Below are 13,450 nucleotides of genomic sequence, written 5' to 3' on the forward strand. Positions count from 1 at the left end.
TGCTCCTGATTATTCTAAGGAATAGTCCATTTATTCCTATACTCTCAAGCATTTTTAGTAGGAATGGATGTTGGATTTTATCAAATGCTTTTTCTGCATCTATTGAGATGATCATATGGTTTTAATTAATTTGATTATTAATATGGTCAATTATACTAATAGTTTTCCTAATATTAAACCAGCCCTGCATACCTGGTATAAATCCCACTTGGTCATAGTGTATTATCCTGGGGATGATTTTCTGAAGTCTTTTTGCTAATATCTTATTTAAGATTTTAGCATCAATATTCATTAAGGAAATTGGTCTACAGTTTTCTTTCTCAGTTTTCAATCTACCTGGTTTAGGTATCAGTTCCATGTCTGTGTCATAGAAGGAATTTGGTAGGACTCCTTCAATCCCTATTTTTTCAAATAGTTTACATAGCATTGGAGTTAGTTGTTCTTTAAATGTTTGGTAGAATTCACATGTAAATCCATCTGGTCCTGGGGACTTTTTCTTAGGAAGTTGGTTAATAGCTTGATCTATTTCTTTTTCTGAGATGGGACTATTTAGACTACTTACTTCTTCCTCTGTTAATCTGGGCAAGCTATATTTTTGAAGGTGTTCTTCCATTTCATTTAAGTTATCGAATTTATCGGCATAAAATTGAGCAAAGTAGCTCCTAACTATTGTTCTTATTTCTTCTTCATTAGTGGTGAGTTCACCCTTTTCATTTTCCAGACTAACAATTTGCTTTTTCTCTTTCCTTTTTTTAATCAGGTTTACTAAGGGTTTGTCTATTTTGTTCGTTTTTTCATAAAACCAACTCTTAGTTTTATTAATTAATTAAATAGTTTTTTTTACTTTCAATTTTATTAATCTCACCTTTTATTTTTTGAATTTCAAGTTTTGTGTTTGTCTGGGGGTTTTTAATTTGTTCCTTTTCTAGCAATTTTAGTTGTAAGCCCTATTCGTTGGCCCTCTCTTTCTCTATTTTATGCAAGTAGGCCTGTAGAGATATAAAACTTCCCCTTATTACTGCTTTCGCTGTATCCCACACATTTTGGTATGATGTCTCATTATTGTCATTTTCTTGGGTGAAGTTATTAATTATGTCTATGATTTGCTGTTTTACCCAATCATTCTTTAGTATAAGATTATTTAGTTTCCAATTATTTTTTGTTCTGTTTTCCCCTGGCTTTTTATTAAATGTAATTTTGATTGCATTGTGGTCTGAAAAGGATGCATTTACTATTTCTGCCTTACTGCATTTGATTTTGAGGTTTTTATGCCCTAGTATATGATCAATTTTTGTATAGGTTCCATGAACTGCTGAGAAGAAAGTATATTCCTTTCTGTCTCCATTTAGCTTTTGCCAAAGATCTATCATATCAAACTTTTCTAGTATTCTATTTACCTCTTTGACTTCTTTCTTATTTATTTTGTGGTTTGATTTACCTAATTCTGAGAGTGCAAGGTTGAGCTCTCCCACTATTATAGTTTTGCTATCTATTTCCTCTTGCAGCTCTCTTAATTTCTCTTTTAAGAATTTAGATGCTGCACCACTTGGTGCATATATGTTTAATATTGATACTGCTTCATCATTGATGCTGCCCTTTAGCAGGATATAATGCCCTTCCTTATCTCTTTTAATTAGATCAATTTTTGTTTTTGCTTGATCTGAGATGAGGATGGCTACTCCTGCTTTTTTGGTTTTGCCTGAAGCATAATAGATTCTGCTCCACCCTTTTACTTTTAGTTTGAATGTATCACCCTGTTTCAGGTGTGTTTCCTGTAAACAACATATAGTAGGATTCTGACTTTTAATCCAGTCTGCTAACTGCTTCCTCTTTATGAGGCAGTTTGCCCCATTCACATTTATGGTTAGAAGGACTAATTCTATATTGCTTGCCATCCTATTAACCCCTGCTATGCTTTTCCCCTTTCCTTCCCTCTTACCCCCCCACCCCGTATTAAACTTGTGAACACCACTTGCTTTTCACAGGCCTCCCTTTTTAGGATCCCTCCCCCACCTTAAAGATCCTCCCCTTATTTTACTCCTTTTCCTCGAAATTTCTGTATTCCCTTCCCCTTAGCTTACTCCTTCCCTTTCACTTTTCAATGAAGTGGAAGAAGTTTCACCATAAATCGAATATGTCTATTGATACACACTATGTTCATCTCCCTCCTTTCTTTCTCTCAGATATAATAGGTTACCTTTGCCTCTTCATGAGATGTAGTACCACCGCTTTATACTTTTTTATGATATAATTTCCTTTCCACCTCTAATTTCTAAGACAAATTGTACATATGTTCTTTACATATTTTTTCGGCAGAAGTATAGTTCTCAAGATTTCTTTTTACCTTTTTAGAAATCTCTTGAGTTCTGTATTTGAAGATCAAACCTTTTATGTAGGTCTGGTTTTTTCATCAAAAATAGATGGAATTCATTTATTTCATTAAATGTCCATCTTCTTCCCTCGAAAACGATGCTCATTCTTGCTGGGTAAGTTATTCTTGACTGCATACCAAGTTCCTTAGCCTTTCGGAATATCATGTTCCAGGCCCTGCGTTCTTTTAATGTGGACGCTGCTAGATCCTGGGTTATCCTTATTGTGGATCCTCCATATCTGAATTGCTTTTTTCTAGCAGCTTCCAATATCTTTTCCTTTGTCTGATGGTTCTTGAACTTGGCCACTATATTTCTTGGCGTTTTGATTTTAGGGTCCCTTTCAGTAGGTGATCAATGAATTTTTTCAATGTCTATTTTACCCTCTGTTTCCAGAACGTCTGGGCAGTTCTCTTTGATAATTTCCTCGAAAATGGTGTCCAAGCTCTTTTTTTCCTCACATTTTTCAGGGAGTCGGATTATTCTCAAATTGTCTCTCCTGGATCTGTTTTCCAGGTCTGTTGTCTTTCTGGTAAGGTACTTGAAATTCTTTTCAATTGTTTCATTTTTCTGGTTTTGCTTGACTACCTCTTGGTTTCTCCTTGAGTCATTCATTTCTACTTGTTCGAGTCTAATTTTCAATGATGTATTTTCTTCACTCACTTTTTTATATCTCTTTGTAATTGTCCAATTGAGTTTTTATCTTCTATGGAATTTTTTTTCCATTTTATTTTTTAGAGAGCTGTTTTCTTTTTCCAGCTCACTAATCCTGTTTTCCTTGGAGTTGTTTACCTTTCCCAGCTCACTAATCTTGTTTCTCAATGATTTGATTTCTTTATCCACTCTGTCTTTAAATGCATGGGATGACTTCTCCAGGCTCTCTTGCCAAGCTTCCCTTTCCTTTTCCCATTTCTCTTCCAGCTCTCTTGTGAGAGCCTTTTTGATTTCCTCTATGAGATTCTTTTGTATTGAGGAGCAGCTCATATCCCCCTTAGGGGATTCCTCTGGGGACAGTCTGTTTTTAATCTCCTCAGTGTTTGAAGTCTGCTCTCTCTCCATACAAAAGCTGTCAATGGTTAGAGCCCTTTTGAATTTTTTGTTCATTTTGTCAGAGTAGGAATCGAAGAAAACAAATTGACAAGAGAAACAATTGGTCTGTTTTGCGGGGGATGGGGCTGGATGGTATTAATGGGCTTCCTCTACAGACTGGGGGTAGGGCAGCAGAGAGCCACTAACAGAACAGCGATGATTGTACTGAGTCTGTGCTCTGAGGCTCTGAGAACGCACTGAGTCAGTCCAGGTGGGTGGGTGGCCAGGTTCTCAGAGACGCTAGCTTTCCGGGGTTTTAATCTTCATCTCTGGTGTTTACACCCTCTCCGCTGATCCTAGCTTGCTGCCAAGATGGAGTATCCACACTGGGGTAAAAGTCTTTTAGCAGAAACGGCAGAGATCGTACCCCTCCCCGTCCGGTCTGAGCTGTGTGAGCTGCCTGTCTCGCTCTGGCTGCCTGCCCTCAGTCTGCGTCCAGTCTGATTGACCCTCCCCCGAGCAAACACAGACCTTTTCTGGCGACTTTCAAGGATGTCTTCTCTTGGTGATTATTTGTGGGTTTCTTTCTGGGTCAAGCATTAAGTCTGAGGCTTGTCATGAAGTAAGTTCTGAGAGAAAACTAGGAGCTCAAACAGCTGTCTGCCTCCACGCCGCCATCTTCCTTATTTCAAAAATGACTCTTTAAGTGATAACCTGTTTGTCCTGTATTTATTTCCTCCAATATTTGCTTTTGTAGACAAAGACCATATTGGAAGCCAAAATCAGCTCAACACTCTCTCTACTGCTATTGAGTCCAAGTGTTGCATCTGATTTTTATATAAGAATATAATGGACAGTTTTAATTAAGAGGACTCACTCTGAATTTCCATTAACATTGAAAGAATTAATAACTTATTTCACTTCATAAATCAATCATTTCTCTCAGTTTCCTTATATCTCCCTTCCCACTAGTTAAATGTGAGTTATGTGTCATGCCATTGCAATCCAGTAAACCAGGGCTTTGAAATGAGAAAGTATAATATTGTAGGTGGGCACACAGGGACTCACAGAAATGGGCCATCTTGCTTCTCATTCTGGACACAGTTAATACTATATTTTAAGATTACAATGAATCAATCAAATACAGTTAGTAAATTCCTATTGTGTGCCGTCATATTCAATGTTCTGCAGATACAGACTTTTCTCTCAAGAAGCATACATCTAATTGCTAGATTAAGAACATGCATTTACATACTAATGAATTAAAATATTAAGAAAATGCAAGTTAATTAAGTGGGAGCGCCTCTAACAACTAAGGAAATCAAGAAAAACAATGGGTAGGAAGTGTCATTGAACCTTTGAAGGAAATTCAGAACTTTGAGCTGAGAATTAGCTAAGGTGAGTCTGAAATGCATTTCAGTGATGGGGATAAACTGTGCAAAAATACAAATGTGGTAAAAGAAGTATTACATATGAAGAACAACAAATTAATTTGGTCGCACTACCAAATGAAAAAGAATTATATATAAATGGCCTATTTCGTAGGTTGCCTTAAAACAACAAATTGATTTAAATGTACAAAGATTCTTACCCTTTCTTGTCATGGGATCCTTTGGCAGTATGTGAGTATGTGTGTGTATGTGTGTGTGTGTGTGTGTGTGTGTGTGTGTGTGTGTGTGTATGAATCCCTATTCAATAATGTCTTAGAATGCATAAAATAAAGTACAGAGGACTACAAAGAGAAGATTAGTTTAAAATAGTTAATGAATATTTGTGTTTTCAAATACATGCACTGACATTTCCAACATTTACCTTTGCAAAACGTTGTGTTTCAAATTTCTCCCCCTCTTGCCACCGCTCCTCCCTACCCTATACAGTATACAATCCAATATAAGTTAAACATGTGCAATTCTTCTAAACACATTTTCATATTCATCACACTGAACAATAAAAATCAATTCAAAAGGGAAAAAAAAACAGGAAAGAAAACAAGAGCAAACAAGAACAAAAAAGGTGAAAATACTATGCTTTGACTCACATTCAGTCACCATAACTCTCTCTTTGAATGCAAATAGCTCTTTCCATCACAAGTCTAATGGAATTGCCTTAAATCACCATTACAGGTGATCATCACACAATGTTTTTGCTATGTACAATTTTTTAGTTTTACTCATTTCATTCAGTATCAATTCATGCAAGTCTTTCCAGGCTATTTGAAATCAGCCTGCTCATCATTTCTTATAGAACAATGATATTCTATTCATATATTATAACTTGTTCAGACATCCCTCAACTAATGGGCATTCACTCAATTTGCAGGTCCTTGTCACTATGAAAAAGGTTGCTACAAACATTTTTTTGCAAATGCCCTTCCTTTCTCCTTTTTTTATATGATCTTTTTGGGATATAGACCCAGGAGAGACACTGCTGGATCAAAGGATATACACAGTTTGATAGCCCTTTGGGCATAATTCTGAATTGCTTTCCAGAATGATTGGATCAATTCACAGTTCCACCAACAATGTATTGGTGTCCCAGTTTTCCCACATCCCCCCCCAACATTTATCCCTTTTTCAGTCATCTTAGCCAATTTGAGAGGTGTGATAATACATCAAAGTTGTCTTAACTTGCATTTTTCTAGTTAATAACAATTTAAAGCATTTTCATATGAATAGAAATGGCTTACATTTCTTCATCTGAATTTGTTCATTCCTTTGAAAGGAGAATGACTTATATTCTTATAAATTTGAGTCAGTTGTCTATGTATTTTAGAAATGCCTTTATCAAAAACACTTATTGTAAACTTTTCCCCCAGCTTTCTGCTTCCCTTCTAATCTTGGCTGCATTGGTTTTGTTTGTACAAAACCTTTTTAATTTAATGTAGTCAAGAATTTTTTTAAGCACAGTCATGGATTCTGGGTTATGAATCCCTCTACTAGAGACATACTAGGGAGCCACTGAAATTTCCTGATCTTGGGAATGGCATGATGAATATCTTTTTGTCAAATGAGTGGAGGATGAATTGGAAAGAGTTGTGAGACTTAAAAACCGACTAATAGGGACAGAGTGAAGGTCATAAGTTTGGGGTTTCAGACAAGATAAGGCAAGCCCATATATGGGTTCTATAAGAAATGATGAGCAGCTTGATTTTAGAAAAGCCTAGACTTACATGAACTGAGTGAAGTAAGCAGAATCAAGAAAACATTATACACAGTACAATGTGTACAAACTCATGTGATGATCAATTGCTACAAATTTGGTTCTTCTCAGCAATGTGGTGATTCAAGGCAATTCCAATATACTTGTGATGGAAAATTCCTGAGAGAACTATGAAGACTAAATGTGGATTGAAGCATAGTATTTTAACCTTTGGCTTTTTTTTTGTCAAAAGTGGATTTTGAGGTGAATATATCTGGTTGCATTTTGTGCTTTTTTGCTGTTATTATATCTTTTTCTCTGGTGACATTAAAGATACGAAATACGGCCTTCAGTATCTCCCTTCCCTCAATTATTTTATGTGTTACACTTCTTATGACTTGTTATACTATGTTATACTCTTATGACTTGGACTAGCTCACAGTAATTCATTCTCTTCTCTTTATCCTAGAACAGAAAGAACTTAACAAATGTTAATTAACTAAGTGACTTATGGGAATAACCATGCTAAAGACCTTTGTAACAATTTAAGTATTCTTTTTCTTTTCCTAACAATATACCTTTTCCTGTATACATATTTCACCTGATCTCACCCCAAACTGCTTTGAAAAACTGCTTTAGGTGCTGAGGTTTGATCATAACCAAATTCTGGGTCGTGGATCTCAGGAGGATAGACTACATATATGACATTTGTGGAATTGTGAGATACACGTGTCCATCACTTTTTGATGGGGTTTATTATCATAGTCAGAAGGACTTGGATTCAAGTTTTGCCTCTAATGTCTACTAATTTTCTGACACTGGACAAGCCACTTAACCTCTAGACAATTATATAAGACTAAACATTGAAGTGGTGCCAATTTTCATTAATAAAGAGAGTTCTTTTCCATGAGCTCTGCCTGTAGCAAAAACATCACAAGTCCAGGTCCCTGTTATGCTTGGGTCCTGTGTTTCAACATTCTGCACTACAGATAAATGTAGAATTGATGCTGTTTGAGTGGTCTAGATTCCTGGTGGTCTGGAGGTTAGTAGCTATAAGAGAGTTATTAAGAATCCCCTTTAAATCAGCTGCAGGTTTTAGGAGTGAAAGAATTCACTCATTCCCAAATATTAGTTGCAAAATGAAAGTTTATTGTCAGAAATCAATTTACCAAGAGACTGATATCTGTAGTGTCAGATCTATGGAAAATGGAGTTTTGCACTGAGAATGCAGTTCTCAGTGGACAGAAAGTCCTGGCAGCAAAGGGAGCTGCCAAGGTCCATCTGCAAAGACTTTAGTTGATGGAAGCTTATTATGTTAGGCGTCTTGATGGGGAGTGGGACAACCAGAGCAGATCAGAACCAGTTGGGGCTGGGCAGCCCAAGCAAGTCAGAATGGGATCTGAGACAAGCTCGGATCTCCTGTTGGAATTCAGAAGGATGCTTTTTGACCAGGATTTGTAATGAGGCTCTGGCATCCTGGAAAGATAATTTGTCTGGGGAGGATATGCCTCACACAGGAGGGGCTGGAAATCTGAAAGAAATCACAGATCAATAGAAAATACAGTTTCTTAAAGGGACTACAACCCGTTTCATTATGAAGTTTTTTAAGGGGAAAGTAATCACAGCCTGGCTATAGTCTTACCTTTTTCTTTTTTATGATGTTACAATTTGACATGCTAATGTTGTATCCAAAGAGGTCCCCCTCAGGCTGCATAAACTCCAGTAGTTCCCTATCACTTCCAGTATCAAATACAAAACGTTCTGTTTCACATTCAAAACCTTTCATAATCTAGCCCCTCCCCTCATTTCTTCTATCTTACACCCCCTATCCCAACATACCCTCCAATCCAGTGGCACTGGTCTCCTTGGACAAAATGAGTGAGATCTCTCAAGACAGTTGTGAAAATCGAGTAAGACTTCAGCTGCCCCAGAGTTGGAGGGGGCCTGAAGGTCCTTGAGCATTGACTCAAGGGCATACCTAAATCCCCTTCCTGCTATTCTCCCATGACATCATTTCCTTCCTACCTGATCAAATATGGGCAGCTATGTACCTTTCAGCCAAAATTCAATATCCTGGGTAGTTCCCATGTTCAGAATGAAAGACCCTCAGCCCAAGAGGATGAGTCAGTGGTGGAAAGGGTATTTGTGTTAGGGACTATTTAAAGTGTCAAACATGTCCCAGAAGATGTCCTCCTTTCAATTGCTTGTTCGACTGGGGGCACGCCCATTTCTTGTGAGAACGTATAATAAACTTTTGTTTTGCTCCAGGGATATCTCCAGCTTTTGTATTATATGGTCATCACTCACCATTCTGAGCCACACATCCAAGTTCAACAAACAAGACACTCCATCTTTTGGCTCTGGACATTTTCTCTGGCTGACCCCCATTGCTGAGAATCTTCTTTTCCTCATTTCAAATTCCTGGCTTCCCTTAGCTAAAATCCTATCTTCTATAGGAAACCTTTTCCAATCCTTAAACTCTACTGCCATCTCTCTGTTGTTTATCTCCAATTGTTCCTGAACATAGCTTATCTGGACATTATTTTCTTGTTTCTCCCATCAGAACTGACATACACAGTATCTTAGCACATTGCCTAATACAGAGCTGGTGCTTAATAAATTCTTATTGACTGATTACCTGATTTGCTATGCCTATAATGTGATATATGGGACTGAGTGAGAAGGAGACGAACCATTTGCATCAGGACCTGGTAGAATTTTTCCTTTGGTCAATAGGTGTGCCATTTTATTGTAGGTTCTGCAACATATATGAATACCATGGGATATCAATATTGTATCCATCAGAAATAAGAAACATTTTTAAGATCACTAACCCAAGTAAGTATAAGCTTCGTTGTCTAGTGTTTCATTATATTTATAATGGGAACCATTTCTAAACCTCCAAAGGAGCAAAACTTTCACTTCCTCAGTGTATTCAAAGTGTGGAAATTGAGAACCACACTGACTACACCTTGTAACCCAATTCTAGATCTACCTTACTTCTCTTTCTATTCAAATATGGTTCTAGTTCTATTTCTGTCTTGTGAGAAAACTTTATTCATTGTGGGAACTGTGAAAAAAAACTCTGTGGCATTGTTTGAACTATCCCTGCATGACTGGAACATCAGACTATTTCTATCTGTTGTTAAGAAACCCTTAACTAAGAACCTAGGTTATACTGACCAAAAACACAATCAGATGCAAGGATCAATGCAAGGGTATTTTCTCACATTTATGCATCTCAAGCAACCCATAAGTTTTATCTGGAAATCAACCCTGTATTGGTCTATATATACATATACATATGTATATACAGCTATTATTTCCATGGTTCTTTGATACAGACACTTGTTAGGGAATGCGAGATTTCTTTCCCTGATTTTAGGGATTTGCACCTATTCTCTCTCCCTCTCACATTTGGAAAGTTCCTAATCTTTTTTTTTCCAATTAGAAATCAGATTACATAAGTTTATATCCTAGGTAATTGTTTCCTTTTAATTAATTAATCTTATTTGATTGTTTTTCATATATAAAAATCTCAATCTGTCTTTGGGTTGAATGAGGAGTCCATGGACCCATTATTAGCCTGTTTTGCTAATAAATTGTACTGCTTGAAGTGTTTCCTTTGTTATTACATACCATGGAAGACCATCTCTTCAATGAACCATGACTTCTCATACATCAGTTCTATCAGAAAACTTTATTATATTGTTTTAACCTAACCCTGCATAGTTGAGAGAACAGACTTGTTGCTTAGAAACCAGATTTCTTCAACATTTCATTCAAGACTGCAAATTATGCAGGTTTATCCCCCCCAAAAAACAACCTTAAAAAGGAGCTAGATACAAAGAATGATGCCAGAAATATAAAAAGTTTCCTCTCCTTATACATCTCAAGTAACTTATATGTCTTATCTAATGACTCCTCTTGTCCTGGGCAATCAGCTGTTATTACTTTTTCCTTTGTTTTAATTCCACTGAGAGAGACTCGGGGGAGTGGGACACTCCTGTTTTAGTTCTCCACAGATGAATAACTTAATAAACTTCTTTCTTCATTTTATTTTTTATGGATTGTTCAGCAGGGTACAAACACTTGATAAATTGTTAATGTGACAAGATATCTACAGAATCTTTCCATCATCTTCAGTGTAGAAATGATAACTTTTATTTAAACTGTTGATATCAAAGAGAAAGCTGTCTTGTAATTATTTCAAATCTCTCATTTCAGCAAAAGGCTGAACCCACTAAAGTAACCCACATATTCAGGCCAAAGAACTCAAGACTGGCCATCAAATATATTGAATGCCTACTTGCAACATGGAAAGTTTTATTTGGGAAAAATCATTTTTCTTTTAAAATTCCCAAGATAAAATCATCCTTTCCACCATTTAAAATCATTTAGAGAAATGAAAATAACTGCATGAAATGACATAATAAGAGAGTCCGATCTCATGGTTATAATCCTGCTCTTTTAAGCAAGAAAACCTAGTGTCAAATCCTGCTTCAGATATTTACTGGCTGCATTATTACAAGTCAATTCACCTTCCTTAACTGGTCACCCTCAAATGAGGGGGTTAAACTAGATGGGCTCTGAATAATTTATAGGCACAATAACGATAGTACCGCTAGGGAACTTTGAAAGATCCTTAAAAAAAAATCTGCAAGCAACAAAAAGAAAGATTAAACCTTATCCAGCTTAATATTCCTACTCCTCATGCTCCTTACTCTAGCCCTATTCTCCCCAGACTCACTGCCATTCCAGACTTAAATCATTGAGTATGAGCCTGTGGACCCATTTAGTGACGTAAGAAATGGGTAAGTAGAGAGGAAATTTGAGAAAGTAGATGCAGACTATATATTTGAATAGGTTGGTAGTGATTGAAAAAAGAGAGGCAGATTTGTTCAGAACAGAAATATGAAAAAAAGATGGGGAACATGGTCCAGGTGCGAAAATGCTGGAATTGGAATCAGAGGTACCAGATTGAAATCTTAGCTCAAGTACTGACTATAGCAGCAGCCTCACTTACCACTTGATTTTGAATTTTCTAGGATTAATAATTGTGGTGAGCTCTAGGCACCTCGACAAGTATTTATCAGCATGTCTGACTTAACATTGACAAAATCTTAGTCAAGCTTGTAATATTTATTTTATAATTTAAATTTTTATGTTTATTTTGTAATTACATTCAAAATTATGAAGTGAAATGAAAATGATAGGCTGTATTTGTTTCTTTCAACATTTGTTCTTGTGGATAGACAATAGGTACACTGTAGGCAGAAATCAACTCAATGCTATCTAACCAGGTGCCCTTGATTATAACCAGATGCTGTTTTATGGTGTAAATTACATAATAGGGAATTTTAATGGAGATGATTCAGTCAGAATTCCTATTAACTCTGAAGGAATTCATAATTTATTTCACTTCAGAAATCCATCATTCCCTTCAGCTTCATTATACCTACCTTCACCTTGGCCAAACGTATTAGGTGTCACATCAGTTACAATCCAGTAAATCTGGGTTTTAAATGAGTCAAATTATAATACTATGGTTTAGACATATGATGGAAGAATAAAAGTGAAAGATCTCATTTGACTAAAATGCAGCGCTCTATTATTTATCTTTCCTGTGCTTTCTAATTTTGGATACTCCATGTTAGCTAAAGAATATTCTATATTTTAATGGCACTTAATTTATTTTGAATCATTTATTAAATTCCTATTATGTGCCAGGCCCTATTCTAAGTGTTGAGGATATGAAAGCAAAAGTCTCAAGGACCATATATACTATTGCTAGAGACAACATGTGTCAATAAACACTTATTAAGTGCCTATTATGAGCCAGGCATTGTCTGTGCTAAGTACTGGAGATACAGAAGTGGCAAATAATCTCTGCACTGAAAGTTTTCACAGTCTAGGGGGGGAGACAACAAGCAAACATTTACAAATCATCTATATATAAAATAAATATGAAATAATTAAAATGGAGAAGGAATTAGAATTAAGAGGGATTGAGAAAGTCTTCTTGTAAAACATAGATTTTAGTTGGGGCATAATAGAATTCATGGAAGCCAGGAGACAGAGGTGAAAAAGCAAAGCTTTCTAGGCATGGGGGACAGCCAGAGAAAATGCCCCAAGTCAGGAAATGGAGTATGTTGTTTGTGGAATAGCAAGGAGGGCCATATCATTGGATTGAAGAGTACATAGCAGGAAATAAGCTGTAAGAATACTAAAAAGTTAAAAAAAAAGTAGGACTAAGTTATGAAGGACTTTGAATACCAAAAAGGATTTTATATTTGATTCCAAAGGCAATAGAGTGTCACTTAAGTTTATTGAGTAGGGGAGTGACATAGTCAGAGCTGTACATTATGAAATTCTCTTGGTCAGGTTCTCCAAATGGACAAAGGACTTGAATGAGGAGGAATCTGAGGAAGGCAAACCCACCAACATTCTATTGCAATAGTTTGGCCATGAAATGATGAGGGTCTGTACTAGGGAGGTAGCAGTGTCAGAGAGAAAGGGGGTGCATACAAGAGAAGTTGCAAAGGTAAAAGCAACAGGTTTTGACAACAGATTGGACATGGCAGGTGAGAGACAGTGAGGATTTGAGAATAACTCCTAGGTTTCAAAGCTAAGGGAATGGGAAGACAGTAACGTGTAAGTGAAGGAGACAGGGACAGTTTAGAGAAAGAAAACAAACTCAGTTCCAAACATGTTGAGTTTGATATGTGTTAGGGACTTTCCTTCTGAGGATTGCCAGGTATGCCATGTCAGCGGTAGGGTGGAACCAGAAGGTAAAAAAGGGGCTTGGCCTCTGAGGCAGGAGGTTGTGTCTTATAGGTGTTAGATCTTTTTTTTAGGATGCAGCACTAACTCCAGGTGTCTCCCTTCTGCAGATCCACCTCCGCAGTGCTGAG

The sequence above is a fragment of the Sminthopsis crassicaudata genome, chromosome X (assembly GCF_048593235.1).
Source record: "Sminthopsis crassicaudata isolate SCR6 chromosome X, ASM4859323v1, whole genome shotgun sequence".
In the NCBI taxonomy this organism is placed as follows: domain Eukaryota; kingdom Metazoa; phylum Chordata; class Mammalia; order Dasyuromorphia; family Dasyuridae; genus Sminthopsis; species Sminthopsis crassicaudata.